Consider the following 14018-nt stretch of genomic DNA (forward strand, 5'->3'; position numbering starts at 1 on the left):
GATGCCTTCCGCAAGAAGTACTGTTTTTTACATGACGTTGGGATACCTACAATAACCCTGAGAGGTAGGCTGTGGGTGAAGGGACTGAGCTAAAATTTATTTATCTTTTGAGGATTTTTATCCTACCCTTTCTCAAAAAAAAAAAAAAAGACTCATGGCAGATTACAGTGTCAATAAAATAGACAAGAATAAAATTTGGAATTAGTTACAGTTAAATTTTTTTAACATTACACAGCTAATATTGCTTTTAATATGGGAAGAGGGTGTCCACCTAATGTAGCCCTCACAGAGGAGTGTAACCTGGTGGCTACAGACGGAGTAGTTGGCAGCTAGAAGTTACTGTAGGCCTCAGCCATAACACAAGTCCAGCAGAACAACTGTTTTACAGGCCCTGAATTAAAACACGAGCATTCTAATTTTGCTTTGTTAAAGCTTCTTTCCTGTTTCCTTTAGTGCAGAGATTCCCAACCAGGGCTCTGGGGAACCCTGGGCTTATGCAAGAGCTCCCCAGGGGCCCTGCGGCCATTCCCAGAAGTTCAGGCGGCTGTTGACATCACTGGAGCCCACTTTCCCTGTGGGTCTACAATGGAAACTGTCCGTGATCCATCATTTGGCTGGCTCCCACACCTTCCTTCCACACCCACTTCTGAAGCCCCATGTCCCTATTTCTGAGGTTCCCCGAGGCCTGAAAAATACTGCAGGGCTTCCTCTCCAGCAGGAGTGGCCAAATGGTGTCTCTCCAGATATCCATCAACTACAATCCCCATGAGCCCCTGCCAGGCACCTGGAGACCCACAGTTTGGCCACCCCTGCTCTACTGGCAAAAGGTTGGAAACAGCTGCTCTGATATATTGATATATATTTTGATATATTGTTCCCTCTAGGCGCCAATTTAACATATAGCTTTATGTCTGGCATCGTTCCTTGCAGGTTTATTTCAGATGCTGTTGGACATAAAGCAATGTATTATAGACCCCTAGAAGGAGCAAACAGAACAGTAAGGGACCCCAAAACAACAGGAGGGCACAAGTGAGAAAAATGCAAATCTGGGAAATCCATTGAGAAGAAAAGACACTCACTGCCCCCCCCCCATCTCACAGGGACCTGATGCAGCTGGGTCTTCATCCAAGAATAGATTCAAATGGGTCGCCGTGTTGGTCTGAAGTAGCACAGTAAAATCAGAGTCCAGTAGCACCTTTAAGACCAACAAAGATTTATTCAAGGCGTGAGCTTTCGAGTGCAAGCACTCTTCGTCAGATGAAAGCTCACGCCTTGAATAAATCTTTGTTGGTCTTAAAGGTGCTACTGGACTCTGATTTTATTCATCAAGAATAGACTCTGATCCAGTCACACTTGCCACTTGGCATTTGGTAGAATTGTCCCACCACAGAGGAGGTCTCCCTGCTGTGTCTCTGTGTGAGTTACTGTTCTGACTATGGGGCTGATTCCCCCCCCCCCAAACAACAATAACACACAGAAGAGAATCCAGCGCAGGTGGGACTTGGGAAAGTGGATTTGTTAAACTAATTCAATTGCCTTTTTTTTTTTAAATGGTGCCTCTTGTCCCCATTGATGCTTCAAAAATCTGTGCTCATGGCAGAAAACCACATTTGTGGCAGGGGATGAGCTTTCATGAGCCCCTGCTCATGTCTTCAAGTACAGGTAGAATGAGGCTCAGACTGGCAGCTTCTCTCCAGGGTATCTCAGTCTTTCACCTGCTCCGTGGCCTTTTTAACTGCGAGCACCAGGTATTGGCCTTGTGACCTTCCACATGCCAAGCAGATGCTCTACCATTGAACTGTGGCCCCTTTCCCCTCACTTTGGCCAATCTTAGGACAAAGTCAACAAAGGAGATGAATTTCCCACATCTCTGCTCTTTCAGTGCAAGAACCTTTCTCTTCAGCCTTGGTTTCAGAACGTTGGCCTTCGCCAGGCCTAAAAGGGAGCTGTAAAGAATATGAATTTGCTCCGTTTGCTGAAGAAAACCTTCCTGGGTTTTGCTGTTTGGAAAAACAGTGGACTTCTCTGATCTCAGGGGATTTAGTTGCCTCTATCCAGCTAGGTGTGGTTAGGAGTGCGGACTTCTAATCTGGAGATTGGTTCTGTGCCCCCCCCCCACATGCAGTCAGCTGGGTGACTTCAGCCTAGCCTACCTCACAGGGTTGTTGAGAGGATACAATGGAGAAGATTAGAATGATGTAAACCGCTTTGTGGCCCTGTTGGGGGTGAGAAAGGTGAGATATGAATAACTTTAATAAAGGCTCTTGAGGATGTCAGTTTGGCCCCTCAGAGAACCATTAGGCAAACTTTGCTGAATGACACACACACCTTCCCATTTTACTGACAAACATGAATCTAGACTGCAGAGTTTTATGAGCAAGAAAAATGTCCTCTTCCAAGATACTGAGGATTCAAAGTTACCCCGCTAAGGCTGAATTGGTAAAATTGGGTGCCATTTTTCCCCCAAAGTGTTTTCTGAGCTGTGTTTTGAAGTTTAGGTTGCCTTAAGAGCTACCGGTGTTTAGAATGATGGACTAAGAGACCTGGGTTCGAAGCAAGTTTACTGAGTACCTTTGAGCAAATGAAAAGAGCAAGAGTCTGGCAGCACCTTAAATACAAATCACATTCATGGCAGGGAGGAGCTTGCATGAATTCCTGTTCACTTCTTCAGATGCCTCCCTAACTGGAAAGAGCAAAAGTCCAGGAGCACCTTAAAGACTAACGAAAGAAGTGAGCAGTGACTCATGAAAGATCATACCTTGCTGCATGTTTTATGAATCTTTAAGGTGCTTCTGGACTTTTGCTCTTTTCTACAGACTAACACTGCGGAAGAGTTCGATCTTATATGCCGCTTTTCTCTACCCGAAGGAGGCTCGAAGCGGCTTACGTCCACCTTCCCTTTCCTCTCCCCACAACAGACACCTTGTGAAGTAGGTGAGGCTGAGAGAGCACTGAGAGAACTGCCCAGTTAGAACAGTTTTGTCAGTGCCGCGGCGAGCCCAAGGTCACCCAGCTGGCTGCATGTGGGGGAGTGCAGAATCAAACCCGGCTCGCCAGATTAGAAGTCCGCACTCCTAACCACTACACCGAACTTGCTACCCACCTTGAGTCCCCTTAGATTACACAATCTCAGCCAAACCTATATATTCTGTGAATATAATAGGAGGAAAACAGTGTAAACCCCCTTTGGTCCCTGTTGGACAGGGAGACCGGGTGCAATTGAAGTAAACCGCCCTGAGCCCCCGGGGAGGGCGGTATATAAATATAATAATAAATAAAATAAATTCAGTGAATAATAAATACTCAAATTCTGATAGAAAGTGTGAGTGTGTCGTGAGGTGTCACAGTAAAGTACAACTTGGCATGTCCTTGCCTAGCCCTATGTGTGCTAAGAGAGGGCTGAAATCCAAGGAGCAAGAGGTATAGTAGCTGATGGCTATTGGAGCCTCTTATTGCAGTGGCAGTCTACCTCGGATTAGCATAGCCATATGGACGACAAAACTGGAGGGTAGAACTGTGAATTGCGGGAGTGTGTCTACCCGTCTAGCAACGGAAATGAAGCTCTCCTAAAGTATAGCCATTAAAAAAGCTTCATACGGCAGAAATTAAAAGCGGGCACGAAACAGTTAAAGGACCGCCGTATGTGAAACTCGCCACTGTCGTAAAAGTCGCCTTGCTTCCGCCCCGCCCGCTTTCCCGCCTCGCTCCGCCCCCTCCAAGCCGCCGGATTCTCCAGCGCGCTTTACGTCACTACTTCCTCCTCTCCAAAGAGGCAAAAAATTAAACCCGATGGAAAGCCACGCTACCGTCGCTTCCGGTCCCTGTGCGATTCTGATGTACTTCGAAACATTCTTTGGCTCCACGCAAGAATCAACAGAACTTCCGTGTTCCGTCTGCCTCCGAATGCAAGAAAACAGCTTTTGGGTGGGAAAGACTAGATTATATCAACGCATTGCATATAAAGAGAATGCATTCCCCCGGCGCTCAGGGGAGGACGGTGTATAAATGTAATAAAATAAAGGCCACTTTTAACCACTTCTGTGCTGGGCATAAACAGAAAGTATGTGGCATATTATATATAAATTATAAGTATAAGGCAGAAGTGTCCTTTGTCTGCAGTATTTTGAAATAATCCAACCTCTAATTTCTTTTTTAAAAATGACATAACAAAATGTGAGCCCTTTAAGACCAACATTTTGGGTATAGTCTTTCGTGTGCATGTTCTCTTGAGAAAGCGTGGTGCATGCACACAAAAGCTTATACCCAGAATAAAGCTGTTGGCCTTAAAGGGGCCACTGGGCTCAAACTTTGTCCTGCTGCTTCAGGTCAACGTCTGAATCTAAAAAAACGAGGGTGATTCATGCAGGGGTAGACTGCTCCTGTACAAAAAGGCTCTGTTGGTCACAGCCATGGAGGTCAGCCGGTTTGTATCTATGGGTCGATGAGAGGGCAGAGATGCAAAGGACACAAAAACATCTTTACTGTGAAACAGGAAGCTGGAATAGGAGGTCGGTGAAACGCTGCCATTTGGGATAGGAGGTTAAGTTGGGTTTTTGTTTTGTTTTTGAGACACAAAGTTTAACAGTTTTGCAGCCTCATCCCTCATCGTGTGTAGTCAAAGCGTTGCCAGGGCTAGGTTGGAAAATTCAGAGATTTGGGGTTGGTGTTTCTCAGGGGTGAAGTTTGGCAGGGATGTGATGTTACAGCAACTGCCCTGTGAACTGATACTAATACTATGCAGATGTACTGTACAATGAACTGCCAGCTGTAGCCTGGAGATCAATTGGTATTCTGGAAGACATTCAGATCTGGATCCTCACAGCCTCCAGGTGGTATTGGAGGTTGGAGGTATGAACTGTTTTCCAGACTACAGAGATCAGTTCTTCTGGAGAAAATTACAGGTTCTGAGGATGCACTCTACGTTATTCCAACCTAGAGGAAATCCTCCCTATTCTCCCCTCCAAATCTCCAGGAATGTCCAAGACTGGAGATGGCAACACTATTATCTATGTATTCTCCAACCCTTTGTGGTCCCCAGACCCCTTGTAAACTGAGCTGACCTTTCTGTCTCAGTCAATGCCTTGGGAAGCAAGTTAATGCAACAAATAAATAAACAAACAAATAAATAAAAGGCCTTCCAGCTCAGCCAAGTTCCTAAAATGCTCCCATATTTTGATACAGGAGGTTGTTCAGGGCAGTGAGAATCAAGGACGATTGTGAAGAGCTCCAGAGGGATCTGTCAAGCCTGGCCAAGCAAGCATCAACATGGCTCCTGAGTTTCAGAGTTGACCAGTGCAAAGTAACATACATTGGAGTAAAAAATCCTATCCTAACTATAAATATATGTTGACAAAGGGTGAACTGGCAGTAACTGACCAGGCAAGAGACCTTGGAGTCATGGTTGATAATGAAGATACACAATAAAATCACTGTCCAGTAGCACCTTTAAAGCCAGCAAAGATTTATTTATAAATCTTTGTTGGTCTTAAGGATGCTACTGGACTCTGATTTTATTGTGCATCTTCAGACCAACACGGCGACCCATTTGAATCAATGAAGATGTGACCACCATGTGCGACTGCAGTAAAAAAAAGGCCAACACTGGAGATTATTAAGACGGAGACGGAAAACAAATCGCCCACGACCATAATGCCCCTGTATGAATCTATGGTGCAGCCTCATTTGGAATCCTGTGTACAGTTCAGGTCACGGCACCTCAGAAAAAAAAGTAAGATGCAGAAAAAGGACAAGTGAAATGATGAAGGGGATGGAAGACCTTCCCTGTGAAAAAAGGTGAAAGAGGTGAAGGGTCTTTCTCTTTTGTGGGCACTCAAATTAAAACAATGCAGATTGAAAGAAGTCCTTCACCCAACGAGTCACAAACAGGAGGGACTCACTGCTGTAGGAAGGCGCAGCGGCTACAAGACAAGCAAGCTTCAGATGCTCTGCCTGGGGCAGGGATGCTCTGCCTTCTTGGTGCTTGCAGTGGCAACAGTGGGAGAGCTTCTGGAGTTCTGGCCCTGCTGGTGGACCTCCAGGTGGCCCCTGGGTTTTGGCCATTGTGTGACAGAGTGTTGGACTGGAGGGGCCACTGGCCTGATGCACCCTGGCTTCTGGTCCTTATATCTGTTTTGGGACTCAGGGTAAGAACCCTTCTTTCTTTCCACTACATAGAAAACGAAACAAAGAAAGAAAAATTGGATACCTTGGTCTCCCCACCCACAGAAAATGTTTTCCCCAAAGCGCTCCATCAACATTTCTTCTGCTCACTTAGCCTGTCTTTAAAACAATTAAAAGGACAGTAAAGTGAAAGCTGTGCAGTATGCATCTTAAAGAAAAGCATTTCTTTTATCTGGCTTCGGCATAATCCACGCCTTGCACCCATAAGTTCGCACACAGACATAGGCCTTAAGGCAAAGTGCTTCTAAAATGTGCGTTCCGCATCATTTCCCCCTCACATGGCTGCTCCGACCCTCTACAACGGGAAACCGGAAGTCGCGCCAAGCGACCATGGAAGCCGCACCCCCTTCGCGCGCCTTCCAGCCCGCCCTGCCTATCCCCCTCCCTTCCTCTCCTCCGCCGCACGCATGCGCCACAACCCCTTACGGGAGGGCCCCTCTTGAGGGCCAGACCGAGTCGCTTTTAAGCTTCGGAGTTCGCGATTCACCAACGCCTCGTGCGCCGGCGGCGTGACGTGAGCGCCATAGGCGGCCGCGGCGCTGTACGCCGGTGGCGTAAAGGCGTTGCTTCCCCCCCCCCATTGCTCGTGCAGGGAGAGAAAGAGGTTTAAAGAGCCGAGAGGAGCCGCTGCCGATGGACGGCCTGCTGGGGGGCAGGCCCCGGGGGGGCCCCCACCTCTGAAGCACCCGGGGGTGGGAGGAGAAGCAGGTGAGTCCCGTGGGGGGGGGGAAGGGGGAGCAGCAGGCTGGGCTGAGCAGGGGGGGGAAGGGTGCTCCTTTGCCTTGCATTTCTTTCCTGCCCCCCCTAAATGTTGCATCCTATGGGGAGGGGGCAGGAGGAGACTGGGGGGGGGCTTGCTCCCACTCTGCTAGGGGGACTTCCTTGCAAGACCCCCTCCCCATGCTCCCCCCCCCACCCCATGGCCCCCTTCCCAGGACTGGATTTGGAGGGAGGGCAGAAGGAGGAAGTGGATTTTGCAAGGGGCGCGGGGGGGGGGGCAGGTGAGTCTTCCCGTGCCCTGCCCTGTTGCTTCCACCCAGGCTGCCCTTTGGGGGGGGGTCTGGCAAGGGAGGGGGGGTTGCCCCATTGCTGGTCTCCTTCAACAGACCCTGCAGATTCCCCCACCCCCCAATTGGTCTTTTAAAGCAGATCTCTCCCCCCCCCCAAAAAAATGGTATTTTAAATTGGTCCTTTTTGCACGGCCCCTGGCAGACCATGCGACCCTCCTGAGCATGCTTGGCAGTCCCGTGAGCATGAGAAGCACATCATGCCCATGGCAGGCCTCTCTCCCTTGGGCCACGGTGGGCTCCTCCGGGCCACTGAAATGGGGCGCCCAAAACCTTAAGAGATCTTATTTTAATGATTATTTCTTATTTAAAGAAAAGGGTAGAACGGAAGCCCGCCTCCCCTGTCTTCTTTTTCTTTTCCTGGGCATTTCCAGAGGGATCTTCTTTGCTTTGGGAACGGATTGATTCCTTCCTGGGCTGGACCTTGTCCCCTTGCTATAGATTTCGAAAGTGGGTTCCTTCTAACAAAAGAACTTCATGCTGTAGGGAGGGGGGGGGGCTTAATGTATTTATCTCTTACATTTGTGAGTCGCTTCCCTGCTGGATTTGGGAAATTGATGATTTTGGAGGATGGAAGCAAAGTTGGGACACTGCTGGAATTTATTAGGAATTTGTTGATAATTCTTCCCCCCCCCCCCATTGGATTCTGTCTCTCCCCCCCTTCTCCCCCTCCCCAAGTTAGCAACTTTGATAATCTGGGTGTGTTTATGGAAGGGAGAGGGATAAGAGAGGAAGAAAAATCAGAGCATTGAAATGTGTCCCCCAATCCTTGCAAGCATTGGAGGGGGGGGGGCAGTTGTTGTTCTTGCAGTTTAACATCCAGAAGGGAAGCAAAAGGAAGGAGCTAGAAATGATGACCTTTTCAGCTTTTCTTTTCTCTGTGTTTTCTTGTGTCAGACTGGATGAGGCCTCCCTTTCCTAAATTCTCCCCTGACACGGTTGACAGGGGGGGGGGTACCATTTCACCTTTTGCCGTGCATTCTGTTTTTCCTCCTTGAACCCCCCCTTTTTTTTAACCAACTGTTGCAATGTAGATTTGTTTTTGCAAAAGCTTTTTTCTTCCGTGTCGTGATCCTCATTCTCGCAAGGTGCTCTTTGTGTCCCTTTAAAAAAAAATTTAAATCCTCTCCCAATACCATGCCTTTCCCAGACTTTCCCCAGACTTTGTTTTGTTCAGCCTCTTTTGCAAACTAAAGACGTTTTCTCTTCCCTGGACCTGTTCAAGAGGATGGGGTGCCTTCTCCCCCCCCCCCCTCATAAAAGCTAGATTTCCTTGCTGGAGAAGTCTTGCCAACCAAATATTCTCTCAAGACTGGGCAGAGAAGGGGTGGGTGGAGTCAGGGTAACTGTAGCCCTGGGTGTTTTGGTTTTCTCCATACATTTTGCCCCGGACTCCCCTTAACCCTGGCCTGTTCTGCAGCTTGCCATGAAACGTCTTCCGGACAGATCTTTTCGCCAGTGGCTGGCAGCCCCTTTCACCCCTCCGGCATGGCCCGGTCTGTTCCCTATAAGCTGACTTGAGAGGGGCTGTCTCATTTGAAATCCAGCCAAGGGGCCACTTCTGGAGCCCAACAGGTTTCAGTGTGTGAACAAGAGCAACCAGGAAGTACATCTCATTCCTCCCCCCCATCTCTTCCTTTCTTGCTGAGGAAGCCAAAAATAGCTCTCAAAGAAAAATTGGCCTGGAGCTGTTAGCAAAGTGGGGTGGGGTAGGGTGGGGGTTAATGGCATTGTGAAGTGATAATCTTCCATCAGGGAGGGCGGCCTTTTTCGACCTTTTGACTGTGGAGGAAGCCCTGCAATATTTTTCAGGCTTTGAAGAGCCCCGGAAGTGGGCACCAAAGGAAGATGCAGGAGCCAGCCAGCCGATCACCGTTTCCATTGTGGAGAAAGAGGCTGTAGAGCCACAGGGGAAGGGGGCTCAAGGGATGTCTAGTGAAGGCCCTGGGGGAGAGCATATCTTAGGGGGAAATAGAAGAAGAGGAAGAAGAGTTGGCTCTTATAGGCTGCTTTTCTCTACCCGAAGGAGGCTCAAAGTGGCTTGCATTCACCTTCCCTTCCCTCTCCCCACAACAGACACCCTGTGAGGGAGGGGAGCCTGAGAGAGCCTGAGATTACTGCTCAGTCAGAACAGCTTTACCAGGGCTGTGGCTAGGCCAAGTTCACCCAGCTGGCTGCATGTGGGGGAGTGTGGAATCAAACAGGGCTTGCCAGATTAGAAGTGTTGCTCCTAACCGCTCCACCAAGGTGACTCTCAAATTCAAATTTGGACAGAAATGGATGCCTCCTTTCCACCCTAGGGTTGCTAGGTGTGGGGCGAAGTGTGGCCAAATTGGGAAACTCCTGGAGATTTGGCAGTGGGTCCTGGGGCAGACAGGGACCTCAGCGGGGTACAATGCCACAAAACAGCTGTTTTCTCCAGGGGAACTCATCTCTGGAGTCTGGAGATAAGCTGTAATTCCAGGGGATCCCGAGATCCCACCTGTAGGCTGGCATCCCTGTTCCAACCTCTTTTAAAGCTCTTCCTTGAATTTCATTATCCAGTCTGATTGTGCTACAGTGTTGGTTTTAATTCTTCCTCTCTTTTGTTATTTCCCCCCCCCCCCCAATCCCTGGTCAAAAATTTAGGTTTTAAGTTATTTGAGTCAGAGTTCGGCCTTTTGTTTTTTATTCCATACGAGAACCCTGCGAGCAAGGGAGGTGACCGTGCGATGGGAGTAATTACCCCCTAGGGCTTTTGGGTGAGTGGAGATTGGAAGACGAAGAAGAATTGGTTCATATGCTGCTTTTCTCTACCTAAAGGAGTCTCAAAGCAGCTTCCAATCTTCTTCCTTTCCTTCCTTTCCTCTCCCCACCACAGCCCTGTGAGGAAGGGGAGGCTGAGAGAGCGCTGATATTACTGAAGAAGAAGAAGAAGAAGAAGAGTTGGTTCATAGATGCCGCTTTTCTCTACCCAAAGGAGGCTCAAAGCGGCTTACAGTCGCCTTCCCTTTCCTCTCCCCACAACAGACACAGGTGAGGCTGAGAGAGCCCTGATATTCCTGCTGGGTCGGAACAGTTTTATCAGTGTCATGGCGAGCCCAAGGTCACCCAGTTGGCTGCATGTGGGGAGTGCAGAATCGAACCTGGCATGTCAGATTAGAAGTCCAGACTCCTAACCACTACACCAAACTGGCTCTGAGTCCAGTGCTGCTTTGTTCGATAGTAGATGGTACACGGTGTGGCTGAATGAGCTTGGAATTTGAACTCAGGTCGCGCCCAGTTTGGTAATGACTGCCCTGGATCTTTGTAAGTTCCGTTGTTTGGGCTTGAGCGTCCGTAGCCACTTCCCTGCCTAGCGCTTGCCTGGGATAGGTTGTGTGAAAATACTCTTTCCCCTTGCCCCTGTTCATGCCTATTTATTTCTTTGCCATCAAATCACAGGCCGCTAACTTATGCTGACCCCACAAAGACGTCAAGGCAAGAGACATTCAGAGGTGATTTTGCTTTCACCTTCCTCTGCATGGTGCCCTTTGATTATAGTGGTCTCCCATCCAAGTACTAAGCAGGGCTTTTGGGAGCTGATGAGATTGAGCTTGGCTGGGCTATCCTGATCCGAGTACGCAAAAATGGAAGTTCTCTGTCCCAGGGTACAAACTGTCAATCCCTCTTGTCGTCTCTGCTGTCTCTTGTCGTCTCCATTTTCCACATGGCTGTTACTTCTGGTCCAATGTGAGGCGGTTTTCGTACAGGAGAACCCTGCAGAGGTGGCCACAGTGTGGCCCTCCAGATGTTCATGGACTACAATTCCCATGAACCCTTGCTCATGGGAATTGTACACCATGGACATCCAGAGAGCCCTGGTTTGGCCACCCCTCACTCTAGGGTAACTTCCAATGCAAAAATGGATTTATTTCAGTATTTATTCATCTCATCTTTCCAACACAGAACACGAGAGCATGCGTGGCTGTTCATCTGAGTGAGTCAGAAGGAACTTTTAAGCTGATCTGAAGCAGCAGAACAAATTTTGAGCCCAGTAGCCCCTTTAAAGAACTGCACCTCCACCAGAACGGATTTTTCTCTGCAGAGGGAGTGTGGCTTCATCATTCAACCCAGGGGCGGCCAACCTGTAGCTCTCCAGATGTCCATGGACTACGATCACCGTGAGGCCCTGTCAATTGGCCATGCTGGCTCATAGTAATTGTAGTCTGTGGATATCAGTAGTGTTAAAGTTTGGCCACCCATGTTTTAGGGCATGCACTTTGGCTAAAGTGAGGTAAGAAGTAATGCTCCCCCCCCCATGTGCTTCTGATCTTGAGTCCCTTAAAGGACCCCGCAGTTCTGTAGCACAGGGGCAGTCAACCTGCGGTCCTCCAGATGTCCATGGACTACAATTCCCATGAGCCCCTGCCAGCAAACGCTGGCAGGGGCTCATGGGAATTGTAGTCCATGGACATCTGGAGGACCGCAGGTTGACTGCCCCTGCTGTAGCAGACCCAGGGGATTCCTTCAAAATGGGCTACCACTGAAAAAGCATGTAAAAAATTGAAATTGTCATCTCTAGCGCCTGCATTGTGCTCGTCTGGCTGTCACGGCTGTTCCCTCCTCAGGACAGGAATGATCCACAAAAAACCCCAAACTGAATCCATCCTGATTTAGTCTTCAATTGGAGTAAGGGGCGATTCCCTCCTTTTTATTCCTCTCTTCTACCTGCTTGCTTGAGGAAAGGGCAGCTCATGTGTGGAGCTTCGCTGCCGTGTCCCTCTTGTTTCTAAAACTGCCTGGAAACACATTTTTCAGAGCAAGAAAGGGCAGTCGACAGAGCGCTGTTTCCCCTGGATCCATATATTATTTGTAGGTTTGCATTAATCCATAAAATAATTATTGAGACCCGGGGTCCCATTGTTTTACAGCGAGCCTGGGGTTTCCTCAGGAGCTTGTTGGAGTTTCCGGGCTTCCGATCCTTCTGTGTGGTGAGCGTCACCTGATATGATGCACATTTGTTTGTGTGAAGTAACTGGCTATGGTGACCGGCTATTGGGTGGGAGGGGGAAAAAACACTTTTTGGAGATGGTTGAGTAATTTGTTCTCTCTAACTGTGTGCCTCTTGTGAGCATGGCTCTCCCTCTTTGTTCTCCCTTCGCCTCCCCAACCAGCAATCATGGACAGCTTCAAGAGGGAAGTGGAGAACCAAGTGGAACAGCGATCCATCAGGAGCTATGAGCCACAAGGTCAAGGTGGAACACTCAGTGTGGGGCAGGGACCCTCTGTTTTCTTGGTGCTTGGGGGGCAACAGTGGGAGGGCTTCTGGAGCTCTGGCCCCACTGGTGGACCTCCTGATGGCATGTGGGTTTTGGCCACTGTGTGACACAGAGGATTGGGCTGGGTGGGCCATTGGCCTGATCCAGCATAGCTTCTCTAATGTTCTCTCATGTTCTTAGTGCTTGGGGACAATAGTGGAAGGTTTCTGGAGTTCTGGCTTTGCCGGTGGACCTCCTGATGGCTCCTGAGCTCTGGCCTCTGTGTGACACGGAGTGTTGGACTGGGTGAGCCATTGGCTTGATCCAACATGGCTTCTCTTACGGTCTTAAGAGCAGAGGTCCCTAAGTGGCTCTTAGCCATAAGGTCTAGATGGAACATTCTTGTCTGGGGCAGGGATGTCTGAATTCTTGGTGCCTAGGGGGCAACCGTGGCAGGGCTTTTGACCCTGCTAATGAGCCTTCTGATGGCATGTGGTCTTTGGGCACTGTGTGACACAGAGTGTTGGACTGGATGGACCACTGGCCTGGTCCAACATGGCTTCTCTTATGTTCTCAAGTTCTGTTGCGATGCTCCGTATTTGTTATGAATGATGCAACCAGTCCGTGGAAGCCATGAGAGTTCTGCATTTTCTGCTCTGTGGGCGGGGAGAAAGCTTGGCATTTCCACATGGAGAAACTCGCAGAGATTCGGGGATGCCATGAGCATCCATTTTCTCCAGGAGAACTGATCTCTTTTGCCTGGAGATGAGTTGTAATCCCAGGGATCCCAGCCCCTCCCCCAGGAGGCAGGTATCCCTTGAACAGAGCTAAATTGTTAGAGCAGCTGTGGTGGGGTGACTGAATAAGAAAATAGACTGCTTCTGAATTTGGCGGATTCCTCTAGGTACCTTATCCCATGGCCTTTGATCATAGAATCATAGAGTTGGAAGGGGCCATGCAGGCCATCTAGTCCCACCCTCTGCTCAACGCAAGATCAGGACGCAGGATTGATGCAAGTGTCTGTTTTGTGAATTCATTTGCTCCATCACCTAGTGCAGGGGTGGCCCAACTGTGGCTCTCCAGATGTCCATGGACTGCAATTCCCATGAGCCCCTGGCAAGGGGCTCATGGGAATTGCAGTCCATGGACATCTGGAGAGCCACAGTTGGGCCATGCCTTCCCTAAGGGATGTGGTTGCATATTGTGGCTGCCTTCAGCAGGGCAGCTGACACAGAACTAGTGTGGCAGTCTTGTGATAGGCAATTGCATGAATGTCTTTCTAGCATCAGATCTGCACCCTGTGCTGCAGGAGGGTCTGGCCGATGCGCTGTAGAAATAGGAAGGGACTGATGTGAACCACCCTCCACAAACACTTGTGCATTGGGATTAACACAAGGGATTAGCATGTGGGTATAGTTTTTTTTATTGTTATTAAATTTATGGACCGCTCCTCTCTGCGAACCAGTTTGGGGCGGTTTACGGTATTTTAAAATGCAGATTAAAATACAATAAAAAGAATAAGCATGCCATATTGCTCTGTTTCCCAGAGCCA

The 14018-nt window shown here is 49.0% G+C and overlaps 1 protein-coding gene across 5 annotated transcripts in view; it reads left to right on the forward strand.

Annotated features, from left to right (window-relative positions):
- Positions 1-6583: 6583 nt before the first annotated feature.
- CSNK1G2 (casein kinase 1 gamma 2) overlaps positions 6584-14018 on the forward strand; it is an 81254-nt gene continuing 73819 nt past the window's right edge. For 3 of the 5 annotated variants that reach the window (XM_077331775.1, XM_077331774.1, XM_077331777.1), the window contains exon 1: positions 6587-6888. The gene's annotated coding sequence lies outside the window, so the exon portion shown is untranslated. Of the gene's footprint in view, positions 6889-14018 lie in introns of all 5 variants that reach the window. The other 2 variants (XM_077331779.1, XM_077331778.1) reach the window with 2 other exon arrangements.

Source organism: Paroedura picta, chromosome 4, assembly GCF_049243985.1.
Source record: "Paroedura picta isolate Pp20150507F chromosome 4, Ppicta_v3.0, whole genome shotgun sequence".
In the NCBI taxonomy this organism is placed as follows: Eukaryota; Metazoa; Chordata; class Lepidosauria; order Squamata; family Gekkonidae; genus Paroedura; species Paroedura picta.